Genomic DNA, 27,863 nt, shown 5'->3' on the forward strand with positions numbered 1-27,863 from the left:
CTCCCTAATCCAAAGGACAGAGGCGCATATGATGTTCCACCGCCCTCATGCTGCCTTCCTGAAATGGCGTTTGACCAAACTGTTATCAGCGAAAAGTTTCAACCTCTCCAGAGCTCTGTAGGGAGGACCTTCACGTTTCAGTGTTAGTAACATCGCATATGTGAAATATTTTGTTCTAGATTAACTTTTCATGGACAATATCTTTTCCTTTGGTCTTAAACCTGGGAGCCTAAAACTTTGAGTTTCATAGGATAAGGTAAAGACGGTCTATCACCCTATAAGAATCCAGGAGATAAAAACCTGTTCCTTATCAAATTTCTCCACATGATCTGATCTATCAGGACAATTGCGAAGATGAGAGTGTTTCCCTGCAGGACAGGGGAGCCTGTCTTCACTGAGTTCCTAACAACCCCACATCAATCTTGCTTTGAGGACATCACAAACCATCAGTAAAACTCAGTTCTGTGTCATCTCCTGTGACATCATTCCATTCCCATCTTGATCTTAACTTAGAGGTGATTTCTGGAGAAAACAAGCCAACGAGTCACAGTTTCTGAAACATCTGAGCTCAATCATCTATGAGCTCCCCATCTTTAAAAACAAGTCAGAAAGCTTGCAACACAGTAACTTACAAGCGACACAAATAATGGCTAATTGTTTTTAAACGCATAAAACTTAACCCAAATATGATATCAAACTGTTACAATGACCTACTTGTATAGAAAATAGTTATTCAAGTTAATGATTGAACTTGCACTGAAAGGGCTTTTTCTGTTATTGCAACAGTTTGAATTTTAGCACAAATTAATAAACCGTATGTTTTTTGTATTCACTCATTTTTCAAGTATGCTAGGATGAGAGAAATTGGTGGTGATTAACAAACTTGAGTAGGGGGACAGGTTTTCCAGATTCTTCTTAACAAGAAGCTGGACATCCTTCCTTACAGCACTGGTACTGACGGCTGCACAACAGGGGCGGCGCGTCTGGACTCTGTAAGGGAGACGCCATAAAGAGGTCAAAGGGAGAAGACAGAAAAGTGCAGGTTTGTCACTCGTGCGTATTAATCCCCAACAGACAGGGCCTGATAGCAGCCCGTCTCAGAGGAAAAAACAAAACCATTCACTGCGTAAACATCCCCAGCGAGGAGCCAACGCGGCCCAGAGGCCGCGTCTGCAGGCGCAGATAGCGGGCTTCCATCCATCCACCCCCAGCACCCGCCCACGGGAGGAGAGGGTCTGCTGTGTTTTTATTGGGTCTGGGGCCGAGGCCGCAATCGATGATCAATAAAACGGAACTGGCGGCAAGCCACTTAGGACGTCTGCGGCGACAGGACCGGCTGACATTTTTCGCCTCCTAGCTCACTGTCCAGGTTCACCTCCGCTAGGTGAGGGCGCCCAGCAGCGGTTTACAGAAGGCCCGTCCTCGCTGCGGACTGAGCACCTCGGTGGTGACACGACATAGACTTCACTCCATGAAATCCTGGAAGTGGATGTAAACAGCTTGCAATAGCAGCGAAGTTTGCTGCTTTGTTTAGACCATCTGGATGTTCCATTGTGTTGGGCTGAGCGCTGACTGCCGCCGGCTGACAGTTGATAAATGTTAAGAACAAGCTAAGTGCCTCGCCCGCCCGGGGACCTGGGAGAGAACTCTCAGTGTTTTGTGGAATGTTCTGTCAGATCAGAGCTGAGTCGCCTGCATCCTTAGTGGCTGCGTGCCAGAGTCCTCTGGCTTTTTTTTTTTTTTTTAAAAATCAAAGGAGAGTTTTGCTTTTACTGTTTGAAAGATTAGGGAAACCATGCCAAAGTTCTTCCAGGCAGCTCGGGCTGCCGGGAATGGTCTTCAACCCGGGGAGGAATAAAGGGGCCCCGGGAGGACGCAGGCCCTGCTGGTTTCACGTGCACCGTGCCTGACAAACCAGCCCTTGGCACATCCCTGGAAAGCCTCGCCCACAAACACGACGCCACTAGTGACCTGAAGAGGAGAGATGAGCCCTTAAAAGCACATTATCCTCCACCTGCACAAGCCGGCGGGGGACGCGCGAAAGCGCGCACCTCTGTGCACCCCTTAACGCAAAGCCGCCTCCTCCCGCTGGACCCGATGCTGCACGAACCTCCCGCTGGACCTGCGATGACGCAGGATGGTTCTCGTTTGCAAGCACAGCCCGAGACCCGCAGAGCAAGGGCGGGCTGAGACACCTTCTCGACTCCCTCTCCAGCCGCTTGGCTTTATCGGAACCTCTGTGAGCTGCTCAGCACGCACTTCCCTTGCACCCACCGCTGTCGCTGTCGCCTGGCGACACAGGGGGATGTGGGTTGTGGAGTCCTAAGTGCCTGGGATGAAAACACGGCTCCGTTTCTTGTTTTCTCTTCTACTATGTCAGGTTAAAAAAAAAGGCTCAATAAATGGAATTTCACTTTTCTGCACAAGACAGAGAAACGAGATGCAGAGTATGTAATGACTTGATCTCAAGATTGTTCACGTGGGAAACGCAATGATACCCTCTTGTGTTTGGAGCACGGCCAAATCTCCGTGAATAGTAGAAACGAGGGGCGGAAATTCTAGGCAGGAGTGAAATCTGTGATTTATGGAGACCTGGATACATGATTCAGGCAGCACGGGGTTCCATCAGGGACCACACTGTTGCACTGTCCCTTATCTCGGGGGCAAGATTCAAGTCTGGAAAAGTCTGCAGGAAAAGAAGAAACGATGGGAGCCAGACAGACTCACGTGTGAAACGGGGCTATGACACCCCGTCACACAGCTCTTTGAGGGGTTAGACGAGACCGCGCCTGCAAAGATGTCACGGGGAATACAGTGTAATGTATTTCAACAAGCGGGCTGGGAAGTTATTAGAACAAGGATACTGAAAATTTGATTACGTGAAGTTGTTACGGTGACAGTTAAGGACCCACAAATACTGTGTTTACAAATACATTAATAAACACTAAAGAAGTTTTGCTTTAAGAGAGCTCTGTGCCTTTGGACAACTTACACCAAACATTCTATGTTATACTTGTGGATTAATTATGACCAAAACTAGAATAAACCTTCCAATGGCTTCTAAAAATGGGCTTTCTCTCTAATTCTTTTCACAGTTACAGATTAAACAAGGAACCCCTACTCCATGGTTCAAGAGAAAAGCACACAGTATTATATCTATTAAACGAAATTTATATATTCATTATTGTGTACACTGGAAGTACAGCTCTGAGAATAACTTTCCAAGTGCCCGTAACAGCGGCTGCCACGTGATAAAAACACAATATATATTCACCGAGTGGATGAGAGAGCTCTTATTAAAGATCTTGGACACATAAGGCCACGATGCAGCCGTCTGGGCTTGCCGCAAACCTCAAACCCGTGCCCCACGGCAAACGGGTTTCTATGTGACGGCAGACAACAGCAACAAAAACTGACAAAACAGTTAGAATTTTTGGAAACCATGTGGCTTCTTTTTATCAGAACCTAACTGGTTTGCAGAGGGTGGTGTGGCAGACACTGGCTAAACAATTGTCAGGATGTTTTTAATTCATGGTTTTTACTTCCCACTGACTCTAACATTATAGATTATAGACGCCAAAGTGCTTTGACACTCACTGACCCCTTAAGGGCCTGTCTTTATGCCCTTTTTTTCTGAAACAAAAGTCAACTTATAGTATGCTGTTTAAAGGAGAACTATAGTTGAATTCTTAGAATCTTGTTTGCTTTTCCACTTCACCTCTCTCAAGTTAAATCACACCCCAAATAAAATACATTATACAAGGGACTGAACAAATGGTTTCTGTGGCAAACTATCATCCAACACTGGCTGCACCATCTCTCACTCCACAAGCTCTGACACATGACCTGATGCTCCTTCCTTCAAGGGTGCAGTCTGTGTCCCTCTCTTTGAGCCTGAGTAGACCTTCGTGACTGCTTCAACCAAGAGTGTGACACAGGGTTGCTGTGACTCCCAAGGCGAGAATTTTTAAATCTGCTTTCTTCTCCTAGGACACTCGCTCTTGGAACTGGGCCACCAAGCTGGAACGTCACCCAGCAGCCTCCGGGGAGGCCCACAGCCCTGGCTGAGTTTCCAGCTGAGTGAGCCACCTTGAAGGTAGACCCTCCAGCCCTTGGTCCAGCCAGTGAACTCAGCCCAAAGGGAAGATGCCTGAACAAAATTCATGATTTCTTTGTTTGAGATGATTAAGTTTGGGGGTCGTTTGTTATGCAGAAATAAACAGAAAACTTTCTAACATTAGAATTCTAAGATCCTGCAAAAACTATTCTACATTTATTATTTATAGCATTTTGCTTAGGTGGTTGATAGAGCACAATTACTAAATAGACTCATTAGAAAGAGGGGGTTAAATATTAGTACTAGCAAATTATACTGAAGCTTTTGTCTGAACCTCCGATCTCCAGGGGAGGGTCCAGCTCAGTGGTAGAGCACATGCTTAGCATGCGTGAGGTCCTGGGTTCAGTCTCCAGTACCTCCCTGAAACATAAAAGTAAATTAAGAAGAAGAAGAAAAACAAGAACTCTGTGAACTTTGTGGTTCCCTTCACCTACAAAACACGAGTAACAGTTCAGGGCTCACGTCCGCCTTCCGGAAGCTGCACGTGACAGAGGCTGCGAAGCCACAGCCATTCAGGTAACTGGAGCCTGTAAGTACTGTGAAGTCAGCCGAGGAAGCTGAGCCAGAGGATAGAAAAGTCATAAAGCCTTTTTTAAGATGTAAAGTTTCATCGCTGATCAAAGGAAGGAATGTAAATGGAAAAACACTTTGTAAACCATAAAACATTTTACTAAGAGAAGTTGAGATTTATAACAAACTTATCATTTCAAAGTCCAACAGCTCCAGTTAGATATACATGATCAGAACGTTGTAAATAATACATTTATAGAGTCATTACTGCTTTTTAAAACTCTAGACTAATGAAAAATTGTGCATTTTTAAACAGCTACTTAGGCAGCTGGGGACTGGACGGATGACCTCTCGAAGCTCTTCCGTGCCCGTGAACCCGGGCAGTGTGAGCGCCTTGCTGCCCACAGACACCAACCCCAGAGAGCTGGACATCTAACTTCAGCCACTTAAACTCCGTGTGTTCTACAAAAATGAGAAAGCCCCACCTCATCGCCTGTATCAATGAAGTGACAGTTAAATCAAGATCCATGACAACCGGCATTAATGGAGAGATCATCAGTTTCTCAAAAATGTGAATATTATTTGCCTCTGATTTTACAAATTATCATTGAGCATTTCTAATTTTTAAAATACAACACTCTTACAATGGGAGAAAGTGGGCTTATAAATTAATAGAACATAGTCTTCAAAAGAGCACAGTCCTAAATGGTCATATTGCACGCAGGTCCCCGAAACCAGCAGTAGCATATTTCCTAGCATCATATTGAAGATATTTTTGAGGGGAGTTTTAACATGTTAAGTGGGACCGTGTTAATATTCATGACTTCATCTGCATAAGCACTGGAAGAGCCTCATTTGATTCCTCAGTTTTCCATACAAAAATGTGTTTAAATATTTGCTACCTCGGAAACAAACCCAGCAACTCATTAGACACTCGAAAAATTAAAGCAAAACATAAAAAGCACATTTTGATCAAATGCAGTGGTAGGAGTAAGCCAACAGCTCAGAGGCATCTGTACCATAAAAATGTAATGTCACCGAGTCTTTAAAACAGCGAAGACGCTAATTCTGCTGATGAAGACGTTGTGTCCCCTCTCGTGCCCCATTCATTATGCAAGGCTGCAGAACGCGAAGCGTGGCTGTGTGATCCGGCCGATCTAATGATCTCCCACACCTGCTCATCTGGTAGAATTTTAATTAACACTCCAAGGAGGTTTGTCAAGAGTAATCAAAAACATTGTCGCTTATAAAGCTGTGGCAAGAAATCAATAGTTTTCATCAGAAAAGGTAAGGTCTGGCATAACTGAACCATTTAATTGCTTCATTCCAATAAACAAAAACTGCACATTTTAATGACTTGATTCAGGAGATCAATATCGCCCCGCCAGCCGCACTCGGCAGCAACATGTGTTGGGCCGTTCACAGCCGTTTCCATTCCGAGAGCCGCATCCCTCTTTTTTATTTCATCCCGAGTGGCCATGGGCTGCTGCGCCCGCGCGGGGCTGTGATTTATGCCCCGCGGGTGACCTCTAGGGCCGTAAGACCAGAACGGGTGACTAGTTCTCAATGGTAAGCTACTGGCACTTGACAAAGTGCCTGAAGTAGAATGAATTTACTTCTCTTTTCCTCAATCATCAACAGGCCCTGCCCTGACCCCCGCTCTGACTCCTATAACAAGATCTCCTGTCGCTGCCTGAAAAATTTACTGTCGCCTGACTTCTCCCCGAGCCCGGGCGAAGAGTGCCGGCACCTTCAGTGAACTGAGCCCACAGGAGACTTAACTAAACACCACCCCGGGTTTAAAAACTAAGTAAGCGCATTTCTCGTGACGCCAGCGGCAGCCAAAGGCATCTGTTTCCGAACGGCGTGGCTCTCTAAAGAGTGAAATCTTTCTTCGGGCTGCATTGAAGGCAAAGCAACGTTTCGGTCCCCAAACTCATTTACTCGTGTGATGCCGTGAACGTGGACCTCTCGCCGAAACCACAGACCTTCAGAACGACCTGTCTATCATCAGTTGCCAGAAGAAGACGGATGTCCCCGCGGCACTGAAGTCATTTTGAAGGTTACTCGAAAATGGAAATTCTTAACCGTTGAAGAATATCGTATGTGATGCGCATACACTGAACTCCGACACATTCCGCTGCGGTAAACACGCGGGTGTGCGAGGGGGATGAAGACATCAGCTCAGACACGGTCAGCACTCGGGGGTGCTCAGGCGTCTTCCTTCAGGGGAAGATTCTAAAACACCTCGTCAGAAAAGGCTTTTCAACGGGGACTCCCAGAATACCCAGATATTAAGTATCAGCCTATTTCAGCATTCACGGCTGAAGCATAAAGACAAAGCACAAACCCACCTTGATGAAACGGCCATGACTTTAATACTCGGCTTAAAATAATTAAGCAATCAAAACGAACACCCGCAAACCCTCATGTCAACAACAAGGCAATTAAGAGACTGAAGTTTGATGGTTTATTCCATCTCACTAAGGCCGGACGCAAAATTTCCACTCCCTCTTTAATTTTCAATTCCTCTCCCCTCCCTGCTTCACAGCCCCTGGATATTGGCTTTTACAGTCTGTCCCCGGGGAGCGAGGAGTTATTGCCCCTGTCGGTGGGAGAGAAAGGGGTGTTATTCCCTTGTCAGCCTCTGAGGCTCCGGCAGCTGCCGAGCGCTGATGGATGGCCTTCGTTGGAGAAAGGCGGCTGAGGTGCTGTTAGTCCTCGGGGCTGTCAGATCCATCTACCTGTGCCCCTGGCATTACTTACTGGAGTCAGAGTGACACTCGGTGTCCCCAGAGTCGACCGAAAAACTCCAGGAGCAAACACGGCAGGGCCGTCCTGCTGCTCGGGGTAAACACCACGATGTGCACGTCCGGTCCGAGCCCTCAGGCGGAGGGGATGCGATGTACACCTCTGCCTCTTTGGCGTAACAGCAAAGGCCAAATTTACTGGCAAAATCCTTCGGAATCGCACCAAGTTTATTTTTCAAGGCAACGAGTATACAGTAAATACGGTGACAACTTACGAAGACGCTGAGGGAAACTAAAGGGAGACATCCGGGGACACTGGTGCCCTGGTCAGACTCTTGTCCCTCATTTGATTCTTCGTGTTACTGTGATTTCATCGTTACATCCAACAGTCAGGAGATTGGAAATCTCGACTTAATCCATCATTTTTAGGCCCACATTTCTCTCTCTCTTTCTCTCAGATTCCAAACCTGCATAACTGCTTCCCTTAATTGTCAAAAAGTCATTATTTACAAAATGACTTTAAAATTGGTATTATAAAAATAATATTGCACATGGCTAGAAAATAAATATTAATTTCTAGAATCCAGCCATGAGTTCCCCATCCCAAGAAACATCGAGTCGGGCCCTTCAGCTGGGAGGCTGTCCCTAAAAAGGTGGGGAGAACCTTTCCTTCTCTGTCTGTGGCTTGCATCTCACCTGCTCTTCCCCCTGCTGTCTTTGGCCTAAGGCGTGTGACAGGTGGGGCTCAGTAGTCAGCAGCCGTGGAGCCCTGTGAGTCAGGAGGCCCACGCCAAGCTGAGGTCAAGACCAGAGGTGCCGGCCTGTGCGGTGGACTCCAAGATCCTTTGATCACAAGACTTGGCAGGAGCCTGCACCCTCCGCCTCTGTACATTCATTCATTTATAAATTACACACAACTCCAGGTCCCAAATCTTCATCCAGAATCCTCAGAACCAAGCATGCTTAGTGTTTCCCATCTCAGCCAGGTACTAGGTACGTCCACCAGATAATACGTAACATCCCCGGGCGCCCAGGGCAGCGCCCCGTGAGCAAGGGCGGCAGGGCTTCTGCAGAGAAACATATGAGGATGCTGACAACTCGCACGAACTGTGCCCAATAAAAGCTACAAAAAGCCACACATCCATTCTGGTCAGTTCAGGCGGGGTCGACGGATGAGCTACAGAATAACTCGTGGCTTTCAGGGCTTTTTGATCCCAGGGTTATAGACAAGGGATTGTGAACTTTGATGACTACAGGAGGTATGGTACAAAACTTACGCCATCTTGTAATAACCTTTAATGAAAAAGAATACGAAATGAATAAATGTATGTAGCATGACTGAGATGTGATGCTGTGCACCAGAAATGGACACATTGCAACTGACTTCAGCAAAAAAAAAACCAGTTATGCCAAAAATAGGTAGAAGGGAGAAGAGATAAAAATAGACAAGGACATGCTCACATTTTGCTCTGCAGGCCCTCAGTGCACACACTTCATTTTGGAAACCACTAGATGCAAGTAGACACGCTGTCTGCTCTCACGCTACCGGAGGTGCGGGCGTGGGTGAGAACCGCTCCCGGCAGGAGGGCGTGGGGCCACGGGACAGTTCCACAGCCCTCCTTCCCCTCACAGAAGACGCAAAGCATCCGCTGTCTGCAAGTAAAAGCCGATGCCTGAGCCAGCCTGTCCAGCCCTCTGGCTCCCAGGACACACAGCACCTGCGGAGGGAGACTTACCTGTCACGGAGGCAGGAAGGTGGGGAGAGCTCACGCCTGGGGATCAGCACCGTGACTGGAAGAAAGCAGATCCTTTGCTAAACAGACTTGTTTATCAGTGCCTGGGGAACACACACCATTTACATTTCGTGTTTGCTAACTCTTCCGAGTGAGCAGGATGAACACCTACTTGATTTCTCTTGACTTGACCCGGCCTGACTATTTCTCGTAGTCAGATTTTAGGACCAGTCTAGGACATTTCCCAGAGTGGCCTCTGCTACCCCGAGGGGCCAGGTGATGGAGGAGCAAGCAAGGCACGTGGAGAAAGGGGCAGGTTTTGCCTGAAACCCTCAGTGAAGTAAGTTTGAAACTGTAACATAAAGCATTTTCCATGGAGAGCTTCCATTCATCACCAAAGGTTCTTCCCTCTGCCCTGAGGGTCCAGCCCTCACTGGCTCTTACTTCTTTTCCTTCTAAGGAGAAGGACCCCGAGGGGCCGAATGAAGGACTGGTGATGTCAGCAGACGCCTGGACCGCCCCTAGCGTTTGTAACTGCATTTCCGCTGGATTTTCTGGCTCACGCTCATTGTGCCTCGACTTAAACCACAGAGGCAGCGCTTCTCCCACAGCGGTCGACACCCCAGTGACAGGGAACGCAAGCAGAGCGTGGGCTCCACCCACAGCCCTCGCCCCTGGCCCTCAACCCTCCGGTCCGCACCACGGAGGGCCCCGGGCCTGATGGGACAAGCAAGGATCAGTTGATCACTGCAGGAAGTTTTAAAAGTCCACACCAGCTGTGTTCTCGCTCACAGCACCAGTTAAAGGAGCGACATCACACAGCTGTTCCACTCTGGAGCCACCTTAGGGGCCCGGGGGCCCCATTTGCATGTTACTTGTGCTTACTTAACGTTGGCATTTATAGAAGTGTCCAAGCCCCTTTTCCTTTACACCCAGAATGTTGAGATTCCCTGATGAGCCTGGTCAGTCAACCTCAGTCCCACGGAGGAAAACTGCCCCAAATGCACACTCTCCATAACGTCAAGGAACAGGCAGATTGAACACACCAACAAAAAGCGTCTCCTGGAGAAAAGTGAGCCTGCGCTCCCGCCTGCCTGCTCCGCGAGACGTGCTTCTGGTTCCTCGTGTCTGTCTGTCATCTGCGTCATGGATTCAGCAAAACTCCCCGCTAACCTACGGACAGTGTCGGACTCACGCTGGGGGGCTCAGTGGAATCCCAGCTGGGGACCTCTTCAAAGTGCCAGACCAACTCCAGCCACATTTCAAGAAGGCGATTCTGTCCCGCCACGGACAGACAGACGCGCGAGTACGTGTTGCCTCGCCCGCCCTGCCACCCTGAGTTCCAGAGCGGATGGTCCGACAGAAACATACCAGCCACATCCAAGTTTGCATTTTCTTGCAGCCACATTAAAAGGTAGAGAAGCACATGAAATTTTACTCGTATATTTAATTCAAAATTCTATTATTTCACCTTGTGGTTGATAGAAGAAACATTAACAAAGGGTCTTATGGTCCTTTTCTCATGCTAGGTCTTTAAAATGCAGTGCGACCGACAACGTAACGCCTTTTGCAGCAACATGGATGTCCCTGGAGAATGTCGTTCTAAGTGAAGTCAGCCAGAAAGAGAAAGAAAAATACCATGTGAGATTGCTCATATGTGGAATCTAAAAAAATAAAATAAAATAAAATAAAATAAAATAAAATAAAATAAAATAAAATACAGTGTGTATTTTACCCGCACAGTCTTTCTCAACTTGAGCTATAAATGTTCATCAGATAGAACGGGTATGTATTTAGGTTTCATAAAATTTAAATTAAAAAAATGTAGATTGACAGGGGAGGGTAGAGCTCAGCGGTAGAGCGGGTGCTTAGCGTGCAGGAGGCCCTGGGTTCCATCCCCGGTACCTCCATTAAACAAATAAATAAATGTACTAAATTACCTCCTCCCACAAAAAAAGTAAAACAAAAACAAAAACAAAAACCCCTAAAGATGTAGATTCACCTATTCACGTTGCTCCGAATCGCACTTAAAAGTTTTCCAGTAACTGACTCGAGTTACTAGTTTTTCTTATTTTAATTTTAGTTTTAATTCGTTAAAACTTAAAACTGAGTTCCCCGGCAGCTCAGCCTCACCCTCCTCACCCAGGGCGCGGCGGGGCCATGTTCAAGCGTCCTCGGCTCTTAGCTCTGGGGGGACCCCCGGCTCCCACGAGCTGTAGGGGTGGCTCCATCCTGCCGTCCGATCCCTAGTCGGACCCGTGATGAGGATCTCCAGGGAGTTATTATAGGACCCCACATCCTCCAGTCAGGGAGGGCGTGGAGGACCAGCCGCCCTGAAGCGCGGGCACAGGCGGACCATCGGGGCTCGGGGATGCGCTGGAGAGACAGGCGCGGGGCACTGCCCACCGCGGGCGTGGAGGCGAGCTGAGCCACAGACGTGCAGAAGTGGGGCCCACCCGCCCGTCTTCAGGGCCAGGTCTGGGCAGAGGGCTGGACATGGTGAGCAGCGGGCACAGCTGGGCCCGGCCGGCATCCCTGGGTCTGTCCCTCCCTGCCGACTCTGCCACCTGCACAGAGTAAAAGCGGCTGGTCCCTTCCACCTTCCAAGCCGCACACCACTTCCTTTCTCAGCCTGATCTACCCAGGCCACTCACAAAGCGGCTACTGGAATCCAAGGTGCCCCCTGCCCAGGTGACACAGCAAGAGACACCACAGACTCCAGGAAGAAGTTCCTTCCACTCTCAGGACAGAGTGCCGTATTTCTTCTAAAAAAATAGTTTGCTTTGAGTTCATGGACCCCATGAATCAGCTAATGGAACTCTTTTCTCTCTTTGCTTTGGCTCCTAGGAAGCTCTGAACTAAATCTATAGACCCTGCTCACAGGGGAACGGGTGTTAGGATGTGCATTTTGCAGCTAAGCTTCTGCCAGCTTTATTTTCTTTTTCTAGTTGCCCCCTCTTCTGTCATTTATTTGTTTTATCCTGTTATGTGCATGTTTATAAGTTCTCCCAAATGATTTTTGACGGGAAGGTACATAAATGGCTGGGTGGACAAATGCTGACGGATGGGTGAATAGTGGCTCCGGCTGCCACCGGCCTCTCTGGGCGGTCTTACCCTCGCTCTGCTCTGGTGGCTGCCACTGCCCTGGCCTTGGTCCCCGAACTCACCAAGGTGCTCCCAGTTTGTGACCATTGACTGCAGCTCCTCCTCTGGGAAACACAGTCCTCCGGCTCCTCTGGGACCAGGACTGCTCCATCTAGGAGAGCCCACCCTGCCCCACAACACAGAGAATCTCCGCTGTACCAGCCATTTCCGTCCCCACCCTCCTGCAGCCTGGGTGTCACATTCCATCACGGCCCCCTGACTCACCTCTCCCCTGGGAAGGATGTCAGGGCATCCTGATGGGGCGGGGACCCGCTCACCTGCTGAATCCCCAGCACCAGCACAAAGCTGGTGCTCATCACCTCTGTGAGAAGGAATGAATGAATGAAAGAGCGGCCGGCCAATCAGCTCATACGCAGACACCCACTGTTTATCTCAAGGCGACCGTCAACGTGATGTTCTACCTCAGATAATTTACCACTGACAGTTGTCTGAAAAGGAGTCAGGGCAGGGTGGGGGGAGGGGGAAGGGGCCACGATCGGTCTCCTTTACTGGTTTCAATAATGTGGCCAAAAGGCAAAGAACCTTCTCTGCCTCTCCTCTCACCAGGCACACAGTCATCAGAGGTCTCCATGGACACATGTGGGTCCATCATAATCCCACGCTTCTACTGGATGTGAGGAAGGGGGACAATCTGGGTTGGTTTTGGAGCTTTTCATTCCAATCCTGTGCTGTAGGACAACCCCATCCACCATCCGATTCTTTTAATAGAGAAATCAAAGCAGAGAATGAGGAACCTAGAGATTGTTTCACAAATAGTGTTTGCCATTCACATCAATCTTGGCTTTTTAGAGGAAACTTTAATATTCCCTCTCTTTATTGGACTGGCAGAAGTCAAGGTCTCCAGCAGATTCTCGTATTTCCTCTTGGAAATTCTCACGGCCAAAGGGTTTGGTGCAGGTTTTTAATGGCATCCAACTTTCATGTTAGTTGCTGTCCTGACCCACATTTAGGCCACAAATTAAATAGTCTGAGAATATTTGTATTACGATCAACAAGTTCAAAAAGTTGTTTGAAAATGTATGTCTAAAAGGATAAATACTGTGTGATTCTACTTTCATGAGGCCCCTGGAGTAGTCAAATTAATAGACAGAAAGTAGAAGGGTGGCTGTCGGGGGCTGGGGGCTTGGGGGCTGGTGTTTAATGAAGCAGAGCTTCGGTTTGGGAAGATGGGAGAGTTCTGGAGACACGTGGGGTGACGGCTGCACAACAGTGTGCGTGTGCTTCACGCCCCTGAAGTCACAACACCTGAAAATGGTTAAAGTGGTACATGTTTATTTACCACAGTAAAAAAGGGAGTCATTATTCAGTCCACCTCGATACACAACTCTCCTGCTCCACGGAACTGGACAACTGGTCCGCACGGCCGTTATGCTTGGCAGCAAGCTGAGGAACTGCCCCCAGAAAACATTCAGGTCCTACTCCCCGGACTTGCGAGTGTTACTGCCTATTGGCAAAAATGTGGTTAAAACAAGGATGCTGCCACTGTGGAGAGCAGTATGGTGGCCTCTCAAAAAACTGAAAACAGAACTACCGGCGACCCGGCAACTCTGCCCCTGGGCGCACATCAAAAACCCAACATACTAACGCAAAAAGACGCACGCACCCCAAGGAGTATAAGTAAATAATTAATGAATAAACAAACCTAATTACCCCCCACAAAAGTCAATTTAAAAAAATTCAACCCAAAAATAAAATGGTTGAACTGATTCAAAATGTAGACTTTGTTTTTTCCGAAAAGTTTGTTTTGCTTGTTTTGGGGGGAGGTAATTTGGTTTGTTTGTTTATTATTACGGGAGGCACTGGGGGTTGAACCCAGGACCTCGTGCACACTAAGCACGCGCTCTACCACTGAGCTGTACCCTCCCCGCAAAATGTAGTCTTAACGGCAGACTGTGGCATTTACAGAATCCGCTGGAGGCCCCGGGGAAGACCCGTGGATGTTGCCAGCTCTTGCCACCAATGTGCTGCAGGAAAGGCCACCCAAGCTCAGGGCCCTGTGACAACAGGTCAGCTTCGTTTGTGGGGTCCAGGCTGGGCTGGGCATGGTGACTCCCCTGCAGGCGCAGACCAGGTGCACGTGGGTGTGGCTAGGGACAGGCAGGCTCCATGGATCCCTCACCCTCCCCAGACCACAGCCACGCAGAGCACGGACTCCTCAGGGTGGGTGCCTGCTCCTCAGGCCCACGCTGGACATACAAACACAATCAGCCCCTAGATTACGGGACATCGACCACCAGTCCTCTGCCCAAAGCAAGTCACATGGCCAGATCCAAAATCAACGAGACAGAGGAGTACACTCTGCCCCAGCAGGAGCGGAGGGGAATGAGCGTTTGCCGACAGTAACTGAAACACCCCAGACGGCCTGGCTTCAGAGCAATAGAGTCTTAGGTACAATGAGCTGCTGGGGCCATCAGGCTGCAGGGGACCTGCTGCAAGCAGCAGGCCTCTCTGAACAGAGAAGCAAATGACAGCCTCAAATATGAGCCCCAACGTCTAAGAGCCCCTGCTGAAAACGGACTTCCAGCTGAGATGCTCCTTCCTTGGGCGACTCCGTGTGCTCCAAGGCGGTGACAGCTGGCCATGTGCAGCCCTGGGTGATGAACGTGGGGGACGCACCAGGCCGCCACCGGGACTAAGAAATGGATGTGCAAGGAGAAACAGGACGCCAAAACAGAAGAAATTACAAATCATCAGAGGCAGCAGCATGGTGGCTCATTCTCAAGTCATCGTGTTTTGAAATTTTCTTTTTACGGTTTCATAGTCGCTCAAGTCAGATAAAAAAGATAGTTTTTTTATGTGTGTTCTTTTTTTCCTAAAGTTTCACAGCATTGCATAGCAACTATCCAGTCACCCCTCCTGCCTCCAGCCACAGGGATTATTTGAAAATGTAAATCTGACCATGTACCCTCCCTGCTAAAATCTCTGCAAGGGTTTCCAACTGCCCTCTGGTTAAAACCCCACCTCCTGCCAGTGGTGTCCTAGAACCTTCTCTGCTGGAGCCTGTCTGCCTCTCCAGCCGCACCTCCCGGCCACTCTCCCTTGTGGCTCCCACCACCGTGGAGTTTTTGGCTTTTAATAAAACGTCGTCTCGGCCTTTCGCGTGCTGTTCTCTCTTCCTGAGACACTCCTCTCCTTCACGTCTTTTTCTGGCTGCTCTTTAGTCATCACTGAGGTTTCAGCCTTGCTCCCTGTGACCCGAGGCCGCTCCCTGTCCTGCCAGCACCCTCTACCTCCACCGTCACCGCAGACGTCACCCTTCTGCTGCTCTGTCCTCCTCGAGTTCCCTGATGCTCAGGAAGGCGAGGGCCGTGTGTCTGGCCCATTCCCCACTATATAGACACAGAATATCCTCGGAAAGCGTGGTTTCCCCTTGTTTTGCTGGAATGTTCTGCCGTCTACTTCTCAACAGCTAATGATGCTACGACCAGAGAGCTTTCTGCAAAAGAAATGCTGTTGAAACTGGTTTGAGAACTAGAGCAACTCAGTATGCTGCTGGTCACAGGCACTTTATCTCCAACTTCTGTGCACCCTTCAAAACTCAGTTCCGACATCACCACTTCCAGGACGTCCTCTGAGTTGCCACCAACTCCTTCAGGCTTCGCCCAAGGACCCTCTGTTGGGCCCCCAGGCCACCTGTGTACACCTGTATCTTAGCACCGACCATACCGTGCCTATGACATGCTCAGTAAATATTTGTTGAATTCAGGGGAATTGGATACAAGAGGCAGGTGACGGATGTGCGACCTTTGCCTGAACCCTTTCCTCCAGCGCTTCAGCTGATTTACGGCTGGCGCTTTTTCGAAAGCAGTATGGTTGCCTCAAATCAAGACAAGCATTAAATAGTGTCCCCACAGTTACCCGCCGACCGGGGTGCTTCACACGCACGCACGCGCGCACACACACAGGCGGCATCTCAGTGAGACGGTTCCTAAGGTAAACAGCACTAACACGCCAGGAGCCTCACACACATTCACTCACTTAAGCCCCGCAACACCACCGCCCTCGAGGAAGCAGAACCCTGACGATCATTCCCATTTTGCACATAAAGGAAACAGAGGCACAGAGAGGTCAGTAGCACGGCCCGGGTCACACAGCCACTCAAGGGCCGAATCAGGTGGAAACCACAAGGACCTGGCTCGGAGCCCCAGCCCCAAACCGCCCCCCGCCACCGCCTCCCCGCGGCCCCGTGGTGCCTGTGCAGGACCTGTCGGCTCCTGATTTTAGTAAGTTCGCCCAGTCACTGGGGAAAGGGAGGGACCCAGTATCATCTTCTGACGCAAGAACAACAAATTGCTATTTTGAGAAACACAAACTCAATTTGAAAGGTGTTACGGAACGAACTGCGTCCCCCCTGAAATTTGTATATTGAAGCCCAGCCCCCAACGTGACTGCATTTCCAGATGGGGCTTGAACGAGGTGACTAAGGGTAAATGAGGACGTGGGGGTGGGGCCCTGATCTGCTGGGACCGTGGCCTCGTGAGAAGAGAAGGAGACTCCAGAGGGTGCGTGTCTCTCTCCGCTCACTCAGAGGCCGGGACCAGAGGGCGGCCGTCCAGAAGCCAGGAAGGGAGTCCTCACCAGAAGCCAACCCCGCCAGCCCTCTGACCCTGGGCTTCCAGCTCCAGAAGTGCGGGAGGATAAAGGTCTGTGGTTTCAGTCACCCCGTCTGCAGTGTCTCCCGGTGGCAGCCCCGGTAGACTAATAAAAAGTCAGTGTGCAAATCAGTCTCGTATTTCCAACCGTCACAAGGACGAGCTGAGGACTGAGTAACACACAGCGAGGAAGTTAAAAGCAGCAGGAGCTGGCAGGGCCAGATCCTCCCGTCAGGGCGCCTCCGTTCTGGGTACATCAACGTCTCGTCAGCAACGACAGGTGTCCACCAAGCACCTGCCGCTCTGCCCCCAAGGCGCCTGTGGTCCAGCCAGGAAGCCCGGCGTGGAAACGTGTGAGACGGCGAGAAAACAGACGTGTAAAGCGCGGTGCAGACTCAAGTGCCACGAGGGCCTGGAGGGGGAGGGCACACGTCAGCGACAGCGTGCGGAGGACGTAAAGGAAGAACAGGCAGCAAACACACAGCCTCGGGAGTGAGAGGTTTGCACCAGGACGATGGCGCCGGCAGATGCCAAGGGGCCTAAAAGTGACGGGCATATTCGACCCCCGACAGCTGAGGCTGGTTCCTCAGAATGTGGGGATGAGTAGGGGTGCCCAGGCGTGGGGACACACAGAGGCAGGGGCACCCAGGTGTGGGGACACACAGATGCAGGGTGCCCAGGTGTGGGGCTAAAGTGGAAAGGAAGTGTGCAATTGTGAAAAACCTCAACACCGGTTTTCAGAGGTTTGAAATTCTTACATTTTACACTAAAAACAGTTACTTTTATCATCTGTTTTGCTTTTAGATGATCAGGTAAAAACAAAGTTTCATGGTACTCTTTGCAAATGCTCTCATATTGCCCGCGTGGGCCGTTCTAATTCTCCGTAAGTGAAGCGCTAAGGGGGACATAAGCATCACTGTATTTCCCTCCTCGCACTGGCTTTCCAGAACTCGCGGCAACTTCTCGTGTGTTTTAGAACCCAGACCAGAAGAGTACAGCCTGCAGATCTGATAAAGACAACTTTAGGAAAACTGGCAGAATTACTACAATTTCGGGGCTTCGTAATAACTTCTTTTCCCCAAATTCAGTGCTTCTTAGGCTCCCTCCTTAAAAAAAGTCTGCTGTGGGCATAAAGCAACAAACAGGCCCACAAACCAGGCCCGCGGTGGCTCTGGCGTTCAGCTCTGGGGTGACAGACGGGCGAGCAAGGGCCGGGCTGGCGGCCCCAACCCCAGTCCTTACACACCTGACCCCGGGGGCTCCTTCTCCCGCTGCTCCATGTCAAGGGGAAATTGTTTGCTTGTTTGCTTGTTTGCTTTATTGAGGTACAGTCAGTTACAATGTGTCGGTTTCTGGTGTGCAGCACAGCGTCCCAGGCATCCATATATATAACAAGTATTCCTTTTCATATTCTTTTTCATTATAGGTTACTACAAGACATTGAATATAGTTTCCTGTGCGCTACAGAAGAAATGTGTCTTTTATCTATTTTATATATAGTCATTAATATTTGCAAATCTTGAATTCCCAGTTTATCACGTCCCACACTCTTTCTCCCTGGAAATTTTTTAAAAATTATTTTCTGTATCGATGTTGTAAAGATGTCTTTCCCACTTCTAAGGCTGTCAGCTACAAAGGAGAGTTTAGCATCCCAGGAAATGCACCTCCAGTGGGAAACGCCCCTCTCTTCATGTTACCAGCTGCCTGGTACCCACAGTGCACAGGAGCCAAAGCCACGGAAGCCAGGCCTAGGGCCCCTCCCGATGCCGGCTGCTCGGGGGCCAGGGAGGAGCGGGAAGCGCCTGAGTTTAAGTTCAGAGCCAGGAGACTCCAGCTCCATCTCCCACTCCTGACTTCATTTATCACACGACTTTCTTCTTCTGAGTAAAGCCCTGGGGGTTGGAAAAGGCTCTATTCCCTTAAACAAACTCTTCGATGTCACCGTGGTGTCCGTACAGATAACAATGACAAAATGATCGTACCTACTCCACATTCCCCCAGGGGTCTGTGGGACAACAGGTTGGTGATGACATCTGAAAAATGGATGGACAGCAAAGACTCCAGGCAGTCCTCCGTAAATCCTGCTTCTCTCCGCAGAGCCTGCAGAGGGGTTGATGGCAGGGAGCTTGGGGCTGCGTGTCCTGGATCGCAGCTACTCCAGGTGGCCAGCGAGAAGCACAGCGGCTCTCAGAAGAGCCTTGGCTGAGCGTGTGTGTCCGTGTTCAACTTGTAAAATATTCTGGAAAATAATTCTGAACAATGAAGCACACCGTCGTCACAGACACGGCTCCTTCTGCCTATCAGCTTCGTTAATCAGCGGAAATAACCTCCCATGCCCAGCCTGCTGGAAGGCGTGGCCCACCGCCCACACGCCGCTTTGAAAATCAAGCGCACAAGCAGCGATGCGGGACGTGCGCGCCCGTGTGCTGTGAAGGAGTCACAGGTGGGATTCCGCAGGGTTCAGCCCTGGACGTTCAAACCAATCGCTTTACAAGCAAGGGCAATATTTCGCCATGCTACTGGTAAAGGCACTGATTTTTTAAAAAATTGTTCCTTTGGTGGCCAAGAAAGCGAGTTTCCAGAGGCGCCCAGTCTGCACCGACAGCCCCCCCCCCCCCCGGCGCCCCGCCCCGCCCCGCCAGACACCACCTTCTGTGCGAAGTGGCAGAGGTGCGCCATGGGCTGCGCCCTGCCTTGCTGAGTCACGGGCGGGAAGGGCGGGAAGGCCGGGGGGAGGGGTTCTGTCGAACGCGAGGGCGGTCACCCAGAAGCTGGGCCTCTCAAGGCCCCTCACTTTCCCAGATGACGGGTCGGGCAACTGGAAGCTCAACGACGTGATTCGGCGTCTGAGAGATGGAAACTCTCACCGCCTTGAGGAAGCACGGCCCTGACACCCCGACCTGCTCGCCAAGCAGCCCTGCGTCAAGCTCCCTTTAAAGAAAGGTTTCTGCTAAACGTTTCCTTTGCCTTTCTTAATTTACATCCATTATCGCAAAAGAGAAAAGCAGAAGAGGCAGCTGTCCCTGAAGAAGTAAGATTCTCAGGTAGGCCAGCAACGCCGTGAACCCCATTTTCAATTCCGTGATTGGGCGGGGGAGCACGGTGCGTCCACGGTGATTTTAAAATGCGAATCTGAACACAGCTCATCTTCCCCAGATTGAACACGCGTAGCAGAGATCCTTCCCTCGTGATCACACGAAAAATTAAATAAAGGGATGGTAGTGAAGTCATATAATAAGTCATATAATGTTACGTGAAAGTTGTGATAAAGATACTCCTTGTAATCTCTAAAGCAACCACCCCCCCCACACACACACAATGACGTACAGGTAAAATCAACAGAGGAGATCAAATGGAATACCTAAAAATATTCAATTTACCCAGAAGACGGCAGGAAAGGATGAGGAACAGACCGAAGAACCGTTGGGTGGGAGGGTGTAGCCCAGTGGTAGAGCGCGTGCCTGGCGTGCACAAGGTCCAATCCCCCATAACTTTGTTAAAAAATAAATAAAAATAAACCGAATTTCCTTCCCCCACCCCACTGGGACTGAGACAAAACAAAGATGGTAGGTATGAATCCAGCCATATCAAAGCTCCATTTAAAGTGATGGAAGGAAATCTGTGGATTGTAAACTGACTATACTTCAATTAAAAAAAAAGTAAAAAAAAAAATTGTGGAGAAGGTATAAATAATGCTGACACTGCCCACCATTGCACAGTTTTTATTGGAAACAGACTATGTTCATGTACTTTAATGTGTGTTTGTCTCGGTTTCACATGTGTTAAGTGGTGTTTGGCCCCACCAGCAAAGCCCCTCTTTGGAGACCGACGCACGGGGGCTGCTGCCCTGGAGGTGCCCATGCATTTGCCTGATGGCTGCTGCCTCCATGGGGTGCCGGCCGCTCTGAGATGAGCACCGAACACAGCAAATGGCACATTGTGCTCATAACGCATTTTGTCCCCATACTAACCGCTATCTGGGGTCTGAGACTCCGACTTGCTGTCTAAAAATAGCAAAATTCCATACAGAAAGGTTAGGACGTTAGTCACACACACACACATCTCCTTATGTCTGACATCAGAAAACGTTGACATGGTGTCTGCACAACCAGAGATTTAACAGAGTTTCTAGGTCTCCTGAACACAATCACACAGCAACATTTTTATGGCAAAGCAGACGGAATTCCTGCAATAAATACTTCCCAGTCCCACACAGGCAGGAGTCTTTAAGAATTTCTGCTTTAATTACAAAGTCGATGAGTTACGGTCAACACTCCTGGACTCCCCCGTCCCAGCCTCCAGCACCAGGTGCCACCACTGCATACACAAGTGACCACCCTCCCAGCTCCTTCCCGTCTGGAAGGGACAGGCGACGTCCAAATTGGATTGTGCAAATGAACGTCCTTAAAGTGCACATTTTTGTAGAGGGGGGCATTTGGCTAGAAAGGTTCTAGCTGACAAGTTATTTAACCCTGATTAAATAAGAGATCTTTTCTTAATCTTTCAGCGATCTCACAATGGATTTCCTTCTAAGGGTTGTGACAAGATGTGGGCCATACTGAGCATCAACCAGAACCACAGCTTTGAAAAGAAACAGGATTTCAGGGTGAGGATTTAGCACGAGGGTGCTCTCCCCCACCACACCCCCTCATGTAGCCCTCTGACCCAAGCCACCACCGTCTTGCACCTGGATTCTCGTGATAATCCCCTAGCAGATTCCCATACACTCCCACCTCAGGACCTTCGCACAGGCTCTTGCCCAGATACCCACAGGGATCACGCCCTCCCCACTCAGAGGTCTACCCTAAAACTTTCTTAAAATTGCAAATCAGCCCTCCACTCAAGGACCCCAAACCTTCTTACCCTGATCTGTTTTCCTTTCCACACAGTGGTTATCACCTACTGATGGCCGAGAATGCTACTATCTACCCTCTTACATAATTTTACATAAATGCAGAATTTATTTACATCTGTACCTTGTTTTCTGTGCTCCTTCACTAGATGGTAAGACCCACAAGAACAAAGATTTTCATCTATTTTGCTTCCAGTGCCTAAAATGTGCTCACATTCAATAAATATGCATTGAGTTTCTGAACGAATAAGCAAGAGGGTGTATTTTCACCGGGGCTCAGGCATAAAGAACCCTAAGCACCAGGATGAGTTTAGATTTGATCCTGAGGGCAAGAAAAATGATGGAAAAGGTGGGTTAAAATAACCTCCAACAGAGAAAAGCTCACGACACTGGATTTGGCAACGATTTCTGACTACGACACCAGATGCACAGACAACAAATGAAAAACTAGGTGAATCAGACAAAAGCAAAACTTAGCACCTGTGCGTCGAAGGACGCTGTCAACAGAATGAAAAGGCAACCCGTGGAATGGAAGGAAATACTTACAAAACAGACCTCTGACAATGGATTGATACCCAGAATATATAAAGAACTCCTACAACTCATCAGTAAAAAGAAAAAGCCAATTTAAAAATGGGCAAAGAACTTGAACGGCCATTTCTCCAAAGAAAATACATCAATAGCCAACAAGCACATGAAAAAACGCTCACCACCACTAACCATTAGGGAAATGCAAATCCAAGCCCAAATAAGATACCACCGCACACCCATTAGGATGGCTACTATTCGAAAACAAAACAAAGCAGAGAACAGCCAGTGTTGGCACGGATGTGGAGAAACCGGAACCTCTGTGCGCTGCTGGCAGGAATGTAAAACGGCGCAGGCACTGGGAGAACAGCGTGGTGTTTCCTCAAAACCTTACACACAGGATGACCTCACCACCCAGGAAGCCCACTCCTGGGCACTGACTCAGGAACGGAAGGCAGGGACTCGAGCAGACGTTTGTGCACCACGTTCACAGTGGCCTTATTCACAGCGGCCAAGAGGTACAGACAACCCCGGGTCCGTTAACAGACGAAGGAACAAACCAGCTGTGGTCTGTGCGCACCACAGAACATTGTGCGGCCCTAAAGGGAATGAAATTTGGACACAGTGCTCCACCGTGGGTGAACCCTGAAGACATTATTCTAAGCAAATAAGCCATCACAAAGGACAAACATGGTACGCCTCTGCTGCGTGAAGCCCCTGGAGTGCTCAGATTCACAGAGACAGGGAGCAGAAGGTGGTGGGGGCTGGGGGCTGGGGAGGGGGTTGTTTATTGGCCACAGAGTTTTAGTTGGGAAGATGGAGAAAGTTCTCTGGGGGATGATGGCTGGTCACACGACAGTGTGAACGCATTTAATGCCGCTGACCTCACACTAAAACACGGTCAGAGCTGGGGAGGGTGTAGCTCAGCATTGGAGCACGGGCCCAGCACACACGAGGTCCTGGGTTCCATCCCCAGCACCTCCACTGAAGTTTAAAAAAGGAAAGAAAGACCCAGGTGGGTGGGACAAGAAGCCACCTTAACCCACCATCCCTCAAAACCTGGGTCTGGGATGGGGTCCTCAGAGAGCCCAGGGTTCTATCCGACTCCAGCAGCCACTCCCCCAAAGCCAGCAGAAGGGGTGGGAGCTGGCGGGCCGGCCACGTCCTGACACCACTCCCAGTTTTCTGCACGTGGTCCTGGAAGCTTACGCGCCACGTCACTTAGGTCTGCACTCCCTGGATCGTGAAATCACCCTTCTCTCCTCAGGGCCTCCTCTCCGGCCTGGCCGTGCCATTGACACCCCCTTACAGCTCTGTGCCTCTTGGAGCCTGGGGTCCCCCCATCAGAGGACCCCAGAGCAGAACCCCACGTCCTCTCACCCAGACTGGGCTCGCTCACCTCCCCGCCGGCCTTGAACCCTTCCTTCCCTCAGTTAGGGATTCGTCGTGGTACCAGGCCAGGGCTCCACTGGTGCTCATGACCTCCCTCTAAAGCCGGATGCCTGGGTCACACGTGCAGGTGCCTCGGGGGAGCCCCCAGGGTTGGGAAGACACACCGGAGCCCAGCCTTTTCGTGGATGTGGAGGAACTCAGATCCTTCCTGGGTCCCACTGGAAACCGTCAGGGCTGCCTGATGGCCGGGCGCCCTTGAGTTCTGTTAGGAAGGTCTGGGGTCCTCCCTGCCCCCACCACAGCCAGATGAACGCACTGTGGAGGGGGAGGTCAGCACTGGGGCCTCCTCGCTGGCCTCTCAGAACCCCAACTCCAGCACCCCACCCTACCCCTCCGGCAGCTATCCTGGCCCCATCCGGGTAATGGCCACGCTCTCCTATCCAGCAGCATTCTGTTGATACCAAACAGCGCTGTGGCCCAACTGGATTGTAAAAAAAATTTTTTTTAACCCAAGGGAAAGATTTGTAGTCCCTAAACATGTTTGCTTCCGTCTGCTAGGAACATGGGCAGAGCCAGAGCCCCCACCCCAGCAACATCGACAGGAGCAAACGCTGCTCCTGGGCTATTTGCCTGTTACTGGATTTCGCCCTGAAACAAAGTATTTATTCAGGTTATAAACCCTTAAAAAAATCCCTAATGGAAATGCTAACAGCTCGTTAACTATGATGAGCGCTTCGCACAGGACGCGTTCCCGCAGAGGGACGGCGCCTGTGTTCACGCGGGAGGGGCTCGGGGCCAGCACCTCACGTCCGGACCCACCCGCTCCCGGCTCCCAGATCGGGCCTGGCAAGCCCACCTGCCCACACGACCCACCTGGACCTGGAGAGGGTGCAACGCCCCTGGGCGACGGCCGACAGGAGGGCCAGCAGTGGGCCTGTGGTCCCCGCACACTGCTCGCCGCCGAGCGGACTTCTGGAGACGGTTTTCCTGCAGGAAACTACTTAACCATTGGGGCAGGATTCTCAAAGGAGAAGCACGGTCAGCTGTTCAAAGGATGCCAGTCTAAAAATGAAAAAAACAAAGCAAAAGAAACTTTTTAAGATGCCAGCTTGCGGACATAGGGGAACCTGCTAAAAGCCATAAAAAAGACAAGGCAGTCTTGCAGACCGTGGGTTCACTTCAGTTCCAGAAGTTCAAAGCCACTATTTAAGGGAACTGTTAACTGCTAGCATTCTCCCAGAGGGATCCCCCGGGTGGCTTTCAAGAGCAAGCGCACTGAGGGGCTGGCCGGCCCGCCCCCACGACCACTCAGGAGAGTATGCTAGACCGCGTGCCTCCACGTCGCGTCTGGGAGTCCCCGGTCCAGCAGCGCAGACCACACCTGGGGGGCCTGACCCCGACCCTTCCTGAACTTTAGTTTCCATGTCTCTGGGGATCTGGCCAACCACAGTTACCCGTAGATTATAACCACTCTCAGCCTCGGATCATGACCACGGTCACCCTGGGTTATGACCACCAGCACTCGGATTATGCTCAGGGGAAGAGCTGATCCCAAAGCCTGGACCTGTGGTGCCACGTGTCCGCTCTACCACAGCTGCCCCTTTCATAGCTACTTGCGGGGAAAGTCATCACTTGAACTTTAACCTTGGGTGCAGGCTGCAGAGTTCATCAGACGCCTCAATTCATGGACCGGTCCATACAGCTGCCCGCCTCCCCACCCACCCAGCGCAGCCAGCGAAGGTGCTGAACGTTTGCTTGGTTTGTTTGGACACTGGCATATTGCCGTTTGCGTCCAAATACTTCTCTTTTTGTTCAGAACCCCCTTACGCGGTATCTCCTCATGTTACAACCCAGTCCTCGTTCATTTGCTTTTCATTGTCTGCACACTCCAAGTGACATCAGAGCTAGGACCTCTGCGGTCTAACTTTTTATTAAACATGGAAATCATGGGGTTTTCTTCCTAGTCTTCGATGGTCTTTTTTCTTAGCTCCCTGCACCCCCAGCAGGTGATCGCTGCTAACACCACAGGCAGGGCCCCGTCACTCCACGTCTCCAGGTCATTCACTCCTTTAAACTAGTAGATACGTATAGACGTGTGTGAATGTGTGTTGTGTGTGTGTGAGTGTGTGGGGTGTGTGTGAGTGTGTTGTGTGTGCATGTGAGTGTGGGTGTGTATGTAAGTGTGCATGAGTGTGTGAGTGTGTGTGTCTGTGAGTGTGGGTGTGTGAGGGTGTGTGAATGTGTGTGTGTCTGGTGTGGGGGGTGTGACTGTGTGTGTGGTCTGGCTTAATGAAACTGGATTCATTAGTCATATCTTTGCTGCTTGCTTTTCTCACTCAGGATTAGTTCATGGTCATCCTTCTAGGTCAGTGGATGCAGCTCTCATGCATTCCTTTTCATCACTGCATAATATTCCTTGGTAGGACCACTCGACTGTTCATTCAGCGATTCCCTTACCAAGGAGCGTGCAGGCTGGGCTCAGTGTTTACCACCACAACAAAGCTGCGTAAGGACCTGTGTACATGAACCCACACATGCTGGGGCTTATATTGCTGTAGGAGAAGGTCCTAGGAACCTGTGAGCATTTTTTCACTGATGTAATGGTATTAGGTTATATACCACACTTTCTTCCTTACTTTCTTCACCATGCGCTATCTCCATCAGATCTACCAATGTTATGATTTGCAGGCCTGATCTGTGGATTCTACCTGGTACACAGCACTCCACAGTGAGCCGTTTCCCTGCAACGGTCACCCTCTAGCTGATTTAACATCGTAGCAGCACAAGGCGTACAATTATTTTAAAATACTGAGGAACGGTTAAGGTGCTTAAAAATAGAGTGCCAAATAGAAAAGAAAAGAATATCAGCTTTTTCAAACTCTCAGCAAATTTGATTCTGGACAATCGATATGACCCAGGGCCTGGAGAGAAAGTGGAGATGACAAGGGGCAGCGGAGCCTCATGTTTGTTGAGATCTGCTCTGTGCCAGCACTTTAGAAAAGTCTTACTTGGTGCTCAACACAAAACTTAGATGTGGCATTTCGTCCACTGACCAGCGAGGAGACCGAGGGCTCGAGAGGCTGATGAAGTGCATCCCTCGTGCTGGGTGGTGGCGTGGCGGGGGCCGCGGTACGGATGTGGTTCGAAGCCGCATGTACCTGCTCCAGTGCCCCGGCCTCCCCTCTCCCCCTGCTGAGTTTCAGCCCAGACTGACTTCTCATTTTTCGGAAAAGGACTCATGGGTACCGTCAGGGGTGGTGGCGGGAGGCGCACAGAGCATCACAAGATTTTCAAATGACAGTTTCATCCAAGGAGCCTGAGAACACTGAAAACTAGCATCCTGGACAACAAAAATGAATGGGTTTGCATTAATGTCCTAAGAAGCTTTGAAAGTCTACCAAATTTATAGAGCTTTTGTGAGAAGACGCCAGTGGTGACAGGAACAGCACGATTAGGGGCTGAACTCAGAGTTTTCCTGGGTCAGGCAAGAGGCAGTCCTAATTCGCCAGGAGACGACATGGAGGGGCGGTGACATGGGACGGAAATGCTGGACACCGAGCACAGGGGAAGCGTAAAGTGAATGTGTGGATGTGAGCAGAATCCTGCTGGGGTCCTAGGACCATCCCAGGGCTCCCGCCCAGCATGGGGCTCTCTCTTCCCAAGCACGTGGGTCCGAGCTGGCCACGTGCTGCGGTCCCCGTGTGTAAGGAACATAGACACCCTCGGTTGCAGTCCACCAGGATGCCCGGCCATGGACACAGAAAAGCCCTGAAGGAGAGGATGAAATGGTCACACAGCAGGCTGGGCAGGAGAGGAGGGCTAAGTGTTCGCATAATTTTCTCTCCCGGGATCCACAGTTGGAACAGAGGTGCTGAGATCACTAGATTTTTAAGAGAACCAGGACCCAGCACCTGCTGGGCTCAGACCGCTGTGCTGAGACCCAGCCCAGAGATGCACGTGCCCAGACGCACAGGGCACTGCCAGCTCCCTCCACTCCACCAGGCAGGCCACCCATCCAGCTCAGGTTCCTAAGAAGGAGGAGCTGGGGGGAGAGACAGGGGAGCCCTTAGGCTGCAGGGTCACAAGAAATGCAAACCCTCCGACAAACAGAGAACCTCCAACTTGAAGAGCTCGCAGCCCCGGGAAAGAGCAGGACAAGCGGTGCGAGGCGGGCGGACGCGAGCTGCTCAGCGAGCTGAACACGGAAGAGGCGGCGACCCTGAC

General features: G+C 50.3%; 1 long non-coding RNA gene across 2 annotated transcripts in view; it reads right to left on the reverse strand.

The window, feature by feature from the left end:
- The window catches only part of LOC140688812 (uncharacterized), an 86,334-nt gene that overhangs the window by 45,585 nt on the left and 12,886 nt on the right, over positions 1–27,863 (reverse strand). For both annotated transcript variants that reach the window (XR_012063650.1, XR_012063648.1), the window contains exon 2: positions 24,513–24,701. This is a non-coding gene — a long non-coding RNA (uncharacterized lncRNA). The remainder of the gene's footprint in view (positions 1–24,512; positions 24,702–27,863) is intronic.

Source organism: Vicugna pacos, chromosome 23 (genome assembly GCF_048564905.1).
Source record: "Vicugna pacos chromosome 23, VicPac4, whole genome shotgun sequence".
In the NCBI taxonomy this organism is placed as follows: Eukaryota; Metazoa; Chordata; class Mammalia; order Artiodactyla; family Camelidae; genus Vicugna; species Vicugna pacos.